Source organism: Protopterus annectens, chromosome 12.part0, assembly GCF_019279795.1.
Source record: "Protopterus annectens isolate FY-2018-M chromosome 12.part0, PAN1.0, whole genome shotgun sequence".
NCBI lineage: Eukaryota > Metazoa > Chordata > Ceratodontiformes > Protopteridae > Protopterus > Protopterus annectens.
In genome coordinates, this window is record NC_056746.1 from 196,314,828 (window position 1) to 196,330,810 (window position 15,983).

The 15,983-nt window shown below is 44.6% G+C and overlaps 1 protein-coding gene across 6 annotated transcripts in view; it reads right to left on the reverse strand.

The window, feature by feature from the left end:
• The window catches only part of TNRC6A (trinucleotide repeat containing adaptor 6A), a 3,393,689-nt gene that overhangs the window by 2,055,315 nt on the left and 1,322,391 nt on the right, over nt 1–15,983 (reverse strand). The gene's annotated exons all lie outside the window — the stretch shown is intronic.

Consider the following 15,983-nt stretch of genomic DNA (forward strand, 5'->3'; position numbering starts at 1 on the left):
TTTGTGCAATACTTTGGCAGCTGGTGGTTTAGTGGAGAAGCGAACAGATCTATGTCTGGAGTTCCCCATGACACTGTCAATTTCTGAAATACATGAAGATCCAGTTTCCACTCGTGGGGATCCATGATTTGTCTGCTTAATACATCTGCTAGGGAGTTCTGTGCTCCTGGCAGAAACCTTGCCTGAAGAGTCAGTTGCAGGCTTAACGTGTCTCCCATAAAATCATTGCTTGCCTGCATAGAGGATAAGAATGTGTTCCCCTTGCTTGTTGATGTACCACATGACAGTTGTGTTGTCTGTCAGAATCAACACCTGCCCTGGAAGAAGTAACTCCTTGAACGCCATCAATGCAAACTGGACTGCTAACATCTCCTTCATGTTGATATGTAGATGCTGTAGTCTGGCAGGCCACTTGTCTTGTATCCATTTTCCATTTAGATGAGCTCCCCAAGCAGTGTCCGAGGCATCTGTCGTTAAAATCTGACTCGCCTCTGGCCGGGTCACAGAGAGTCCCTTGTTTAGGTGACATTCCTGAGCCCACCACAAGAATTCCTTTTGAAGGCAAGGTATTATTTGAATGACAGTGTCCAAATCTTGGCAGTGCTGTGTCCATACATTTTGGAGATACCATTGCAGCTTCCTCATATGCAGTTTGGCATTGGGAAGCACCAGAATACAAGATGCCATGAACCCTAATGCTTGAAGGACTGTCCTTGCAGTCAGCACGGACTGATGAGATAGTTGATGGAAGTAAAGTGACAGACTCTTTTGTTTGTCCGGGGTTAAAAAGGCCATCTGGGCTGCTGTATTCAGTCTCACACCCAGAAAGCACATGTCTTGAGAGGGTACTAGACTGGACTTTATTTCGTTCACAGAATACCCTAGGCATCTTAGCACTGCTATGACATATTCCAGATGCTGTAGAAGGTGTTCCTTTTCTTGAGCCAGAATCAGGCAGTCGTCCAAGTAAGGATAAATTTGAATGCCTTGAAGCCTGAAGTAAGCTATCACTGGAGCCAGAACCTTTGTGAATACTCTGGGCAGTAGATAAGCCAAAGGGCAATGCAGAGAACTGATAATGAAAATCTCCAGTTCAAACCGCAGATACTTTCTGCAATTTAGCCTTATGGGCACATGAAGGTAAGCTTCCTTGAGATCCAAAGTTACCATCCAGTGATCCTTGCCCAGCAGAGGTAACAGTTGCTGTAACGTCAACATCTTGAACTTGGGAATGTCCAGATAAGTGTTGAGGATAGATAAATCCAAAATTGGTCTCCACGTGTTCCCCTTCTTTGGTACTAGGAACAGGCGAGAATAAAATCCGAAGCCCCTTTCTGATACAGGGACTGGCTGAATAGCCCTATCTGGAGTAACTGAGAAACTTGCTTGTGAGCCTCTTTTCTTTGTGGAGGAGGAACATCTGGCATGCCTTTGAAAGGGGCATTGTGTGGAAATAAAATCTGTACCCGTGATGAATGATATCCAGCACCCATCTGTCTTGAGTGATTAAATCCCAATTTTCTTTGAAAAGAGACAATCTTCCTCCCAAAGGAGCTGCCAGCCGAGAGTCCACTGGCAGCTGAAAAGGCAGGTCATTGGTTCTGCTTACGAAAGGACTGACCCCTGCCCTCACCAGAAGTCTGAGCAGGTGAACTGTCTGATCTAGGCCTAAAGAACCTTGAGCCCTGCCCCTACCACGTCTAGACCTACCCCTAGACTGGGAACCATAAGCAGGATATGTCCACCCCTTAGCAGGCCAATTTCTACTAAACTTGGAGGCTGCACCTGCAAAAATCTTTAACAGTCTGCATAGACTTAGCTTTCTCCTCCATTTTCTTTAAAACTGCTTCCACCGCCCGTCCAAACAACACATCAGACTGTAAAGGAGCATCCAAAATCCTGGTCTTAACATGCTCAGCTAAATTCTGATCCTTCAACCATGCATGTCTGCGAAGAACAAAACTAGTAGCAGCCACCCTCGAGGAGGCCTGAACAGCATCAAAACCACACTGCAAAGAATGCTTACCCACTTGTTCAGACACATGAACCAAATCCAGCAATTCTTTACACTCAATACCTTCCGCCAAAGCATCCACCTTAGATTTCAATTGTGAAAGGAGATAATTCTGATATTTCAGCATATGAAACTGACAATTCAACGCCCTCATGGCTAGAGTGGAAGAAGTATATACTTTCTTACCCCACCTATCCAAAGCCCTTGCCTCCTTATCAGAGGGTACAGGATTTTTAACCACAGAAGCTTTAACACCTTTAGGCCCCTGAGAAACAGTTTCTGGGTCCGCCCTGGGACTCTTAAACAAATACTTATGAGCTTGGGCACCCTATAATACCTATCAGGCTTAACAGGAGCAGGAGGCATGGAAACAGGGTTCAGAGAAGCCTCAGCAAAGACATCCTGGACCAGATTGAACAGAGGAGGAATAGCAAAGGGCCTATGCTGAGGCAAAACAAGAATTCCCTAAGCCTTTTCTGGAGTCAGAGTAATCTTGGCCTTCCCATTTAAAGTGCTCCCTCATGGAGTGAAGAGTCTCTGAAAATGAAAAATCCTCAGGAGGAGAAGCTGAAGGAGTGGAATCATCCACATCAGAATCAGAATAAGTAGGAAACTCTTGCAAGTCTTCCACAGAAGACTCTGAAGCCTGTGAACACTGCTCAAAACTATCAAACTCCTGTTCCACCCTAGGCCTCTTATCAGGTGGGGGCATAGAACCTCTAATCAGAGTAATCAAATCTTCTGCCATTTTAAGCATATGTTTCTTAGGCACAGAGCCGAAATGCTAGGAGAAGCCCTACAGAAGCTGAACTTGGCCTTCCTCTAAAGAAGCTTTGGCAACAGAAGGAGAGGCCCTAACTACCTTGGGAAGAGAGGAAGAACAGCTACCTGAGAAGCCCCCTCAGCCTGGCCTACCTCCTGAGAGGGCACATCCTGTAACAGTAAAGTATCTGCCTGAGACTCCATAGAGACTCCTGGCAAAACCTCTGGCTCCCTGAGCCTTCTAAAGGACCGGCGTCCGGGACTGCGGTTCCTCACCCTAGACTTCACTGTTTTGTCCTTGGCTTCTTAGATGAAGCAGGCGTCGCATCCGGCGGCATAGTATAATTACAACGCTTCCCAAACACTAACCTAGCACAATCAAGCCTCCTCTTAATAGTGCGCTTGTTAAATCTAGCACAAGGCGGCAACCAACAACGTCGTGCTCAGGCCCTAAACAAGGTATACACAATGTATGATAATCCCTATGCGGTATCTGCTTCCCACAAGAAATACAGTTATTCACTTTTCTGACATCCGGTTAAATACTGAGGCAAGAAAAACCAAATGTTCTAGCAGTTACTTAGCCAACTCTGAATTCGGTCTGAAACTCCGGTTTCGGAAAATCTCAAACGCCAACCTGCACTTTCAAAATTGCTTCTGCATCGGACCATGCGGCAAAAGACTGAGGAAATGGCGTCGGTCATGCGCATTAGTACCCTGGCGTACTGGCGTCAGTCTAAAGGCGCCATGACCGGCGTCACTCTGGTATTCGGGCCGACTGGGACGCGGACTATACCCAATTGTCAGGACTGCAGCAAGGGAAGACGAAGAACATCTGAAAGTGCAGTGATCCTGCCCTGAAACGTAGATCTTTCTTGCATGATTCCCTGATAGGAATGTGGAGGTAGGCCTCTTTTAGGTCTAGGGTGGCTAGCCAATCATCCTTGAAAAGCATGGGTAGCAGTTGCTGAAGGGTGAGCATTCTGAATTTTGGTATCACCAGGAAGGCGTTTAGAATGGATAGATCGAGGATGGGGTGCCAGGTGCCCTCTTTTCTAGATACCAGAAAAAGTCTGGAGTAGAGACCTTGACCTATCTGTACTGCAGGAACATGCTCTATTGACCTCATAGAGAGCAGGGAAAGGACTTGCTATTTCACCTATGCCCACTAGTTTGGAGGTAAACCTGGGAACCCTTTTGGGGTTGGAGGAGTGTGGAAGGAAAATCTGTATCCCTGGGACACTGTTGAGAATCCAGCGGTCATTGGTAATGGTGGCCCAGGTGCTTGCGTGAAAGGACAGTTTTCCTCCTAGGGGGAAATGCAGGTGGGCAGAGGGAGGGGGTCATTGTGAGTTCTTACCATGAGGGGGTGGGCTTAGAACACCCTGGTTTTGAAGTGGAGGAAGTCCACTGCTTTGATCTCTGCATTCCCTGTGGCCGTTGTCTACGGGGGGGTCTGCTTCTCCAGAGGTCTGGGCTGAACTGACCTGATGGGAGCAGGAAATGACCAGTGCTTGGAGGGGCAATGCCTGCTGAAGCTGGGTGGCTGGACCTGTAGGAAATCCTTAACTGCCTGCATAGATTGAGCTTTTTCTTCCATCTTTAAGACCTCCTCTGCCTTAGTGCCAACTAAGTTGTCTTTGCGCAAGGGTGCATCCAACAATTTAGATTTATTTATGAGTTTGGTAAAAAGTTGGGAATTATTAAAGGGTCACAACTGGACAATATGTATTTAAAAAGGTGTATTGAGCTCAACGTTGTACCCATGGGTTTACAGTTTTTCAAATAACCTTTAAGTATAGAAATAACCAAAATGAATGTACTTGAATGCAACAAATTGACAGTTTCGGGTTTAGGTTTATGGAATTTATTAATTGCAATGACAACAAATTATGTAGTATGTTCAAAGAAGTTGAAAAATTGAATGAATCAATACTGAATGATTTACTGTTTAGCCAACGTGAAAAATTATATAATAAACAATTTGATGTGGTGGAGAAAAATAGTAATAAATTGACAGAAAATGTCACATTTATTAGAAAAGCTCACCAGACTTTGCTACACTTCGCTGTGAAGGAAAGGTTAGTTTGCTTTTTATTTGTTGTATTTTATATTATTTTATTGCCTTTTTATATTTTGAATACTGTGATTTGTTTTCTTTACCTTGTGTTTTACTTGTATTCTGCTTTTAACTGCATGTTAAAACTTCAAAAGAGACCACAGTTCTGTCTCTTGCGAGTCGGGCAGAAATTAGACCTGATCAATTAAGGACTCGTACACAAGATAGAAGAGGTCACACTTAAGGTTAATCATTTGTGAACTGAGGGGGTAGAGCTAGGAACTAAACATTCTATTTAAGGGGTAAAATAAAACATTTCAGAGCTTTATTAAAAAAGCTCACCAGCCTCTGCTACACTTTGCTGTGAAGGAAAGGTTAGTTTGCTTTTTATTTGTTGTATTTTGTATTACTTTATTGCCTTTTTATATTTTCAATACTGTGATTGGTTTTCTTTACGTTGTGTTTTACTTGTATTCTGCTTTTAAATGCATATTAAAACTTCAAAAGAGACCACGGCTCTGTCTCTTGTGAGTCAGTAAAATTTTTCTCCACCCACCTACCTGCTTACTATCGTGTTCTTAAATACCACTGTCTTTCTAGTTGCCTGCCTCTTATGTTAACTTGACCATATATCTTATTTCCTCTGCTTTCACTGGCTTGTGTGAGTAAGCACAAAATTATCATTTTGTGAAATCACTCCCCTTCAACTATTTAAATTTACTGGCCAACCTAATGTATTCCATAGTACCAGAATACAAAAGTGACCACCCCCTTTCAATCTATCTTGCTGTTTTAAAAAAAGTGACTCTCCACTAAAACTTCACCTTTTAGACAGGTAAAACTTAAGTTACCTACTTTCACATCTGACTTATATAGTGCACACTGCAGTGTTTAGGATAAACCATTTTTTTTTCATCTTACTTTAAGCATCCCTGTGACTAGCACTTGCTCTAATACCTGCTGGAAAGCACTAGGAAGCCTTAAACTGATACAAGCACTCAACTCTCCTTGTTAATAAGGAGAAATTAATCGTAGGCACTAAACAGCCTATAACTGCAAAGTACCTTGCTAAGACAAGGGAAAACAGCACCTATACTTTACAAAAAAAGCACCAAATCAGGCATGTCCAAGGGTCAGCTTCCAGCGATTTCTCCTGTCCACCTGGTGAATCTGGGCATACTGTGGCAATGCAGCAATTGCCTCATGTACACAGTCAACCCTCTCTTCCTACCACTCAACACTACAACCTGTGAGAGATCCACTTACATAGCCAAACTGGAAGCAAAGCTCTCTCCACCCAAGATTGTGTTAGACAGTCAAGAGGAGAAGGTTAACACCCACACACTACATCGCAAGCAACACCCAGACCTTCTAAACCCACACCACCAACACCCACAAATAGCAACATTAAATCCCCATATGCGAAGGCCCTTAACTGTGACCTGCCCAAGCAACAAGAACCTCTGGAGAACTGTGACCTGCCCAAGCAACAAGAACTTTCCTCACTTATCTAGAGGAAAACAGTTTTTTATTCAGGCATGTCCAAGGGTCAAGCTCCCAGTGTTCTCTCCTCTGCTATCTGATGAATCTGGGCATCTTGGGGCAATGTAGAAATTGCCTCATGTACACAGACAACCCTCTCCTCCTATCACCCAACACTACAACCTGTGAGAGATGCACTTATCTAGCCAAACTGGAGATGAAGCTCTCTCCAATTAAGACTGAACTTGACAGTCAAGAGGAGAAGGTAAACACATGCACCACACCACACTCATCATAGTCTCACTAAATCTACACCACCAAAATCCACACATAGAAACACAAAAACATTCGCGGAGGCTCTCAATAATAATCTGCTCAAGCAACAGAGACCTCCAAAGCAGAAATGCAGGCAACCTCCACCCCCCAACACAACCCAAATGACACACAGCCCGCAAACTCAGTGTGCCACTCAGCCACAGCCAATAAGACAAAACAACGTACCTAACACAGTAGTCATAGGTGACTCTATAGTCAGGCACACTGATGTCCCACTCACCAGGCTAAACAAGAAGAAGGTTACTGTCAAGCTGCCTGTCGGCTGCCAGGATCCGCCACATAACCCACGCACTCAGGTCACACCACAACAAGTACAAATATGACTCTGTCATTGTCCATGTTAGTGTGAACGACCTGAGATGCACCTCCCTGGACTACATGAAAAGAGACATGGAAGAGCTCTCCGATCTTGTAGCCCAGGCAGGTATGACCCTAGACCTGAGTAGCATTCTGCCATCACCCAGAATGATGCCGCAGTACAAGGACAAAATGATTGACTTCTGCAATTGGCTAAGATTCTGGTGCCATTCTAAAGGGATCCAGTATAGGTCTGCCTGGGATGACATGGTCGACAGACCACAATGCTTTGCCAGAGACTGCCTGCATCTGTCACCCCTGGGATTCCGGATACTGGCTAAGGTTCTTGCCACCCCATAGTGCCTTTTTTAGGCAAGGTTCAAATGACAAATTCACCACCGTAATAGGAACAGGCAAGCAAAAACTGAGGGTAATGCTACTCAATGCTAGAAGTCTAAATCTCAAAATGCACTCACTCGAGGCACTCCTTAAAATGGAGAACATCAATATCTGTGCAGTGACTGAGACCTGGTTCGAGGCTCCAGAGAGCACTCCTGCACTACCAAGCTATAACTCATACCACACTTTTCGGCCATGTAACCTGGACCGAAACACCAAAGGTGGAGGTGTGTCCATATTCATTAAGGATATCCACAACTCCAGGCTAGTTGCTCAGCATAATGCAGCTGAGGTTATCCAAGTGCAACTAACTCTAGGCAAAACTGCAATCCAAATTGCAGCTTGCTACAGATCACCCACCATGCCCCAGGATTCCCACTCCTCTCTTCTTGATGTACTGGAAAATATTAGGGTTCAACCAAACACCCTAATAATGGGCGATTTCAACTACCCCACCATTAACTGGGAAAACTACTCATGTACCATCTCCTTTGCTCAACGCTTTCTGGAATTCATAAACTCCAATGCCCTGGATCAACTTATCCACACCCCCACCAGGGGCAACAATATCCTAGATCTAGTCATTACCAACATGAGTGACTGGTGTTCCACACCCGAAGTCAATGCCTCATTGGTCCGATCCAACCATAAGCTAATTACCCTAGATATCCACATCCTGCCCCCACCCCCCATTAAGGAAACCATGATAAAAAATTTCTCCAAAGCCAACTTCATGCTTCTTAAGACAGAAGTGGTGAACTTCATGACACCCATGCAGATGGACAATACACTTATGACTACTGAATCCTACACAACCGCACTTTATAAGCACTTACATGAGTGCATGGATCATGCTATCCCAAACAGAACCAAGACGCTATCCTCCAAAAAAAGGAAGCCAATCTGGTGGTCCCCTGGCATAAACAAACTGTACAACAGAAGGAAAAAAACTACAAATTTTAGCTTGCTACAGATCACCCACCATGCCCCAAAATTCTCACTACACCTTTCTAAACATACTGGAAAATATTAAGATACAATCAAACACCCTAATACTGGGTGATTTCAGCTACCCTGCCATTAACTGAGAAAGCTACTCGTGTAGCAACACCTTTCGCCAACGGTTCTTGGAATTGATAAATTCCAACTAGCTTCAATCAACTAATCCATAGTCCCACCAGGGGCTCCAATATCCTAGACCTGGTCATTACCAACATGGGAAACCGATGCTCCACACCTATGGTCACCCCCCTCCGTTGGTCAGGTCTGACCATAAGCTAATCACCCTTAACATCCACATCCCACCCCAACCCCCAGTAAGGAAACCTCCATAAAAAACTTCTCCAAAGCCAACTTCATGCTACTCAAGTCAGAAGTGACAAACTTCATGACACACATGCAGCCAGGAACTGAAAGTTTGAATCCTACACTAAGGCACTGTACGAGCACATACACTCATGCATGAATCGTGCCATGCCAAACAGAACCAAGATGCTCTCCTCCAAAAAAAAGAAGCCAATCTGGTGATCCCCTGCCATAAACAAACTTTACAACAAAAGGAGGAAACTGTTGCAGAAAAGAGGAAAATCCCAGGATGCAAAAAACTCCCTTACCAGCCTCAGTGAGATCCCTCATAAAATCCTCCAAGGCTAGTTATGAAAATAAAATTGCTTAAGAATCTAAATGGCAATGTTCAGATCTGCTCTGAGCTACAACAGAAAGGCATTAATTATACTGATCCCAAGGACATTGCCAGTATCCTGGCAGATCAATTCAGTGCCAACTTCACCCCCCTCTCACCCCTTAAACGGCCCATCTCAATACCGGAAGATTGCCAAATTCCGGTAATAACGGCCACACAGGTAAAAAATGCACTCTCCAAAGCTAAGAATACAGCATCCATGGGACCAGATGACATCCCGGGCTGTGTATTACATGAACTACAAAATGAACTGGCACCTCACCCAAGTGTCATGTTTAATCATAGCCTCACCTCAGGATTCATACCCACTTTGTGGCACACAGCTACAGTTATACCACTCCACATGGGGGGGGGGATCCACCTTGGATCCCAGGAACTACTGCCCCATCAGTCTGATGAGCCTGATCTGCAAGGCCATGGAGCGTACTATCATGAAACTTCTAAACAAAGACATCGGCAACCTTCAAACACTGGACCCCACCCAGTTTGGGTTCGTGAAGGGCCGATCTTGTCTCCTGAACCTGACTGACTTCTTCGAATCAGTCTCCAGAACCGTGGATGAGGGTAAGGCAGTCCACACAACCTATCTGGACCTCAAGGCCTTTGACACCATCCCCACTCTGGAATCATAGATGGACTTACTAAGCTGGGCATTAATCCCTACATCACTCGATGGGTTGCCAAATGGCTTACTGACAGGATCCATACTGTAAAAGTAGCTGACTCCAAATCCAGCTCCAGACATGCGACAAGTGGAGTACCTCAGGGTTCAGTCCTGGGACCGCTCTTGTTTGGCATCTACTTCTTCTCTGAAGTATAGGACAACACTAAGGGACTATTGCTAACAAAGTTCGTAGATGGCTACAAACTGGGAGCCATTATTGAATCCCCCAAATGATGTGGATATTCTTCAAAAGGGCCTTACAGAAAGAGATGCTTGATAACAGAGCCATGGGCTCAAGCTAAATGCCAAGAAATGTATAGTTTTCCCCTTTGGGAAAAAAACATGTACCCGTGAATTACCACATAGGTGGCAGTACAATAAACACCAAAAGTGTGTTAAGTGACTTAGGGACACAGGTGGACAGTGGTCTCACCTTCGATAACCACATCGCCATAACAGTCAGGAAATCCTTCTATGTGGCACACCTCATCACTAAGGGCTTTTCATCCAGAAAAAAGGAGGTCATTGTCCCACTGTAATCATCCTTCATTAGACCCATTATAGAATACAACGCCCCATTTGGTTTGTACCTCTCAAGTCATCTGCAACAATAGGAAAGGACACAGAAATACCTCACTAAAAAAATCATAGGCCTAAAGCAGATGCCCTATGCTGACCGCCTTAAAAAACTCCAGCTATACTCTGTCGTATATCGTCTACTCAGAGGCGATCTCTGCTTAACATACAAAACCATGTCAAACCCAGAGATGTTGGACATGCTACACTTAAAGAAATCACAATCCCTCAGAGCCACACACTCCAGGAATCTAAACCTTGTCATCACAATAAACAAAACATGCTGGAGGGATAGGTTCCTGACCCAGAGACTCCCCAGACTCTGGAATAGACTGCCCATACAAGTCAAGCAGAGCGCTTTTTTGGCCCTCTTCAAAAGGAAACTTGACGATTGGATGGGAGAAAGGAAATTCACTCCGGGAATCACGTCATTCGCCCTGCTAGACAGGGGTCCAGGGAAGTACAATAGTGTGGGAAGAAATAGCCAGGGAATTGTTACGGCTAGGCTTGTATAGGCCCTAGGGCTGATAGTCTAGTACCAACCTATGAACCTAATTCAGGAGAGATAATGAACAATATGAAAAACATATTGCATATAGGTGGAATAAAGAGAAAGATATTGGTGTTGGATATAATATGAAGGATGGAGTTCAACAAGAAAATGATGAACAAAATACCAATTTTGGGTATAATAATAGAAGAAAAGTACAGTTGTGTACCTACCATAAATGTAGATGTTCAAAGTGTATTCACTGTTGCAGTCATTACACTTGGGTTATCCTGCTGGCAGGCGACCCGCAGTCGGCCCGAGTTCCAAAGTCTTGGTCCAGCGTCAGTTGCTGTCGCCTCTTCCCTAACGTCAGTGCGCCAGGTGTATAAAAGCTGCAACTGACACAATTTTCTTCAGTTTTTCTTGCCCCAGATGTCAGGGGCCCCCAGACAGGAAGGCTGGAAAAATAAAATTATGCCAAAAAACATGCATATATTACTATAAACATTTCCTTCATCTACAAGCAAATGCACCACATAGGTTGTATAGAGTTGAGAAGTACAGAAAAGTCCCAGCAATGAAAAGGGGGATGGTGGGTGGGTAACCTGGACTGCAACAGTGAATACACTCAAACATCTACATTTATGGTAGGTACACAACTGTACTATGTTCGTGTTTCACTGCTGCAGTCATTACACTTGGGTAGAATCCCAAAGCTGAGGTTGGGCGGCTGGGTCTAAATTGGATTTGGAGAGGCTACCAGGCCCTGCAGAACTGCAGTGGAAAAGCCTGCTCTGGATTTAGAGTAGGGAGGTAAGTGGTAGTGCTTGGTGAAAGTGTGCACTGAGCTCCAGGTTGCAGCTTCTAAAATGTCTTTGGTTGGTACTCCTCTGAGAAAAGCTGCTGAAGTGACTGCTGCTCTGGTAGAATGAGGCCTAATGCACTAAGGCACTGATTTGCCATGTTCTGCACAACAGAAGCGGATATAGTGGCCTATCCATTTTGAAATTGTCTGCTTTGTAATAGGCTTTCCTTGTGATCCTGCAGCATAGGCTACAAACAGTTGCTCAGTTTTTCTGAAAGCTTTTGTTTTGTCCGATTAGAATCGTAGCAGTCTGTGTATATCCAAAGAGTGCAGAAGTCATTCCCCCTTATTCTGGGGATTTGGGTAGAAAGTAGGTAAATGAATGGTTTGGTTGAAGGCCACATTGGAGACCACTTTTGGCATGAATGTTGAGTTTGTCCTAAGAGAAACCCTGTCCTGATGAAAAAAGATGAAAGGTTCCACAGCCATTAATGCCTGTAACTCTGAGACTCTTCTTGCTGAAGTTATTGCTAGGAGCAGAGCAATTTTCCATGATAAGAATTTTAGATCAGCTGTGCTGGCTGGTTCAAAAGGAGGCAGTGTGAGTTTTTCTAAAACAAAATTGAGATCCCAAGTTGGTACTGGTGCTCTCCTTGGGGGTCTTATATTCTTTGCCCCTCTGAGGTACTGTCGTAGTAGAGGATGTGAAAAAATAGGAAGTTCCGTATTGTAAGGAGCTGAAATGGCAGAGGTATGGATTTTAATTCATGAGAAAGATAGGCCTTTGTCCAGCATCTCAGTTAGCTATTGTAAAATCTGAGTTATATTAGGGACAAGTGGTTCGAGCCCTTGTGCCTGGTTCCAAGCACAGAATCCCTTCCATTTTTCTGCATAAGATTTCCTAGTGCTGGGCCTCCTGGCTTCTAAAATGACATCCATAACAGCTTTAGAGAGAGGTGCAGTCTGAGTGGCTACATTATCTGCCATGCTGCCAGATTTAAGGTTCTGAGCTGACTGTGCAGAATCCGATTGTTTTGTTGTGTCAGAAGACGAGGAATTTGAGGTAGAGGCCAAGCTGGGCCTTGAGACAAACTCTTTAAGATTGGGTACCAGTGGTGGCATGGCCAGTCTGGGGTAATCAGGATAATTTTTGGCCTTTCTTGTCTGACTTTTAGGAGTACCTTGGTAAGGAGAGGCATCGGAGGGAAGGCATAGACTGCCAGGCCTTTCCAGCTGAATGATAGAGCATCCACTTTTCATGCTTGAGAGTGATAAGTTCTTGTGCAGAATTTCTGTATTTGGTAATTGTGAGGGGAGGCAAAAATATCTATGTCTGGGCGTCCCCATTTCCTCGTGATCATGCTGAACACCTGTGGTGTTAGTTTCCATTCGTGAGGATCCATGAGATTTCTGCTTAGTTCGTCTGCCAGTGTATTTTTTTGTTCCTGGCAGGAATTGTGCCTGCAGATGTACTTGACAGGCCAGTGCTGTGCTCCACAAAGTCATGGCTTGCCTGCATAGGGGGTAGGAATGTGTGCCCCCTTGCTTATGTACCACATAACTGTGGTATTGTCCGTCTTTATTAATAGTTGTCCTGGATATAGTAGGTCCTTGAAAGCTGTCAGGGCATTCTGTACAGCTAGCATCTCTTTTTGATTGATGTGAAGATGCATTTGTTCCTTGGGCCAAGTACCCGGAATACATTTTCCTGCCATATGTGCCCCCCAGGCATAATCCGATGCATCCGTTGTTATTGTCTGCCTGGCTGTGGGTAAAGTGAAAGGCTGTCCCTTGTTGTGGTGACAGACCTGGGCCCACCATCGAAACTCCTGTTGTAAGCAGGGAATTAATGTTATGATTGTCTGCAGGCTGTGACAATGCTGAATCCAAACACTTTTTAAGATACCATTGTAGTTTCCTCATATGCAGTTTTGCATATGGAATTAGTAGAATGCAGGATGCCATGAAGCCCAGGGCCTGCAGAATTTTTCGTGCAGGGAGCTGGGTTTTTGTTGCCATCATTTGAAAGTAATGAGTCAATTGCCTTTGCTTGTCTGGCATGAGATAAGCCATCTGGGCAGTTGTATTTAAGCTTGCACCCAGGAATATTACCTCTTGTGAGGGCACTAGTTTTGATTTCTTTTCGTTTACTGTGTACCCTAGGCAAATTAGCAATCTTTTTACAAATGCCAGATGTTTTAGAAGACTGTCCTTGCTCTCTGCTTGAATAAGGGAGTCGTCCAAGTAGGGATACATTTGAATTCCTTTTTGTCTGCAAAATGCAATTACTGGTGCCAGGCATTTTGTGAAGACCCTGGGCGCAGTAGATAAGCCAAAGGGCAATGCAGAGAATTCGTAATGCAATGAGCCTGCTATGAATCTGAGGTATCTTCTGCAAGATGTCTGATTGGGACATGCAGGCATGCCTCCTTGAGGTCCAAAGTAACTAGCCAAGCCTTCTTGCCCAGCATGGGTAGAAGTTGATGTAGTGTTAACATTTTGAATTTTGGAACATCCAGGAAAGTATTTAAGATTGACAGGTCCAGTATTGGTCTCCAGGCTTTGTCCTTTCTAGGTACTAAGAAAAGTCTTGAGTAAAATCCTTGTCCCCGTTCTTGCTGTGGAACTTTTTGAATAGCTCCCATGTCCATAAGAGCAGCAATATGTTTTTATGCCTCTGCCCATTGGTTTTGTGGCATGTCTGGCATACCTTTTGGTTTTGGAAGTGTGTGGAAGTGGAACCTGTAACCCTGAGAAACAACATTCAGCACCCATTGGTCCTGGGTGATCATGTGCCAATTTTTTGAGAAAAGAGCTAGCTTCCCCCCTAGGGGTGCTGTCAAAAGGTAAGTGCTTGGCATTTACAGAGGGAAGTTATTGGGAATGTTTCCTACAAGGTTGTGATTTGTCTTCCCCTCCTTTGGGGGCTGAAGCACCCAATTGTTTAGGTCTGTAGGAGCCTTGGGGCTGAGATCTGCCTCTTGGGTATCTGTATCTGCCTCTTTGTGGCCTGTCTGACACTGGAAAAAACCAATTTTTGAAGGCCAGTTTCTGCTAAATCTAGGTGGTTGAACCTGCAAGAAATCTTTCACGGTCTCCATTGACTTTGCTTTATCCTCCATTTTCTTTAACACCTCTTCTGCCTTAACACCAAACAAAGTATCATGCTGTAATGGAGCATCCAATAATTTTACTTTAACATGGTCAGGTAAACTTTGTTCTTTCAACCAAGCATTCCTTCAAATAACAGAGCCTGTGTAACTGCGGCTCTACAAGAAGCCTCTAATGAATCAAAACCACATTGCAGAGTATGCTTTCCCACTTGTTCAACTGCATGCAATAAATCCTGCATTTCCTTACTGTTAGGACCTTCTGTATTTGAAACCATTTTCCGTTTTAACAATGACATGAGGTACTGTTGGTATTTAAGCATGTGAAACAGTTTAAAGCTCTTACAGCTAAAGTAGCAGAAGTGTACACTTTTTTCCCCCCATCTGTCCAGAGCTCTGGAATCCCTATCAGAAGGGACAGGATTTTTAGCAGTGGAAGCCTTAACCCCTTTTGGACCCTGAGAAATTGTTTCTGGGTCTGCAGCAGGGTTTTTGTAAATAAATTTATGAGAGTCAGGGACCCTGTAAGTACCTCTCTGGCTTGACTGGTGCAGGGGGTAAAGAATCAGGAGACAGACTGGATGCAGAAAAAACATAAACAACAATATCAAGTACAGGGGGATAGCCAGGGGCCTGTGCTGAGGCAATAAAAGGAATTCTCTGAGCCTTTTCTTGGATTCTGAATAATCCTGGCTCTCCCAATGGAAATGCTCCCTCATGGTGTGCAGGGTTTCCCCAAAAGAATAATCCTCAGGCGGAGAGGCTGAAGGTATGGACTCTTCTGCATCAGAGTCCTCATAGGGAGGGAGAGAATATCCCTGATCAGAAGAGGAATCGGAGGAAATGGAAACCTGGTCAGAGGAATCATAATCAGTGTCTTGCCTAGGCCTTTTGTCAGGAGGGGGATGGGAACCCCTGATTAAAGTAATTAGATCTTCGGCCATTTTAAGCATCTGTTTCTTTGGCATGGATGACTGTTCTGGAGAATGCTGTACTTGTTTCCTTGTCTTTAATGGTGTTTTTGACTTTGCCTTTGCTGCTGTAGTGGGCTTAATTGTAAGCTGTGAAGGTCTGAAAACACCCTCAGAAGCCGATGCCTGCTCAGCGGCTCTAGACCCATCTGAGGGTATAGTTTCCGTAGGCCCAATACCTTGAGTTTCCACAGGCCTCGGTGTCTCCACGTGGCTGTCGGTTACGGCCTGGGGCTCTGAGGTAGCGGGTGTCAGGGGCTGCGAAAGCACCTCAATGAGAACCGGCGACTGGCCTAGAAGAGGCTTCATCGGTTTT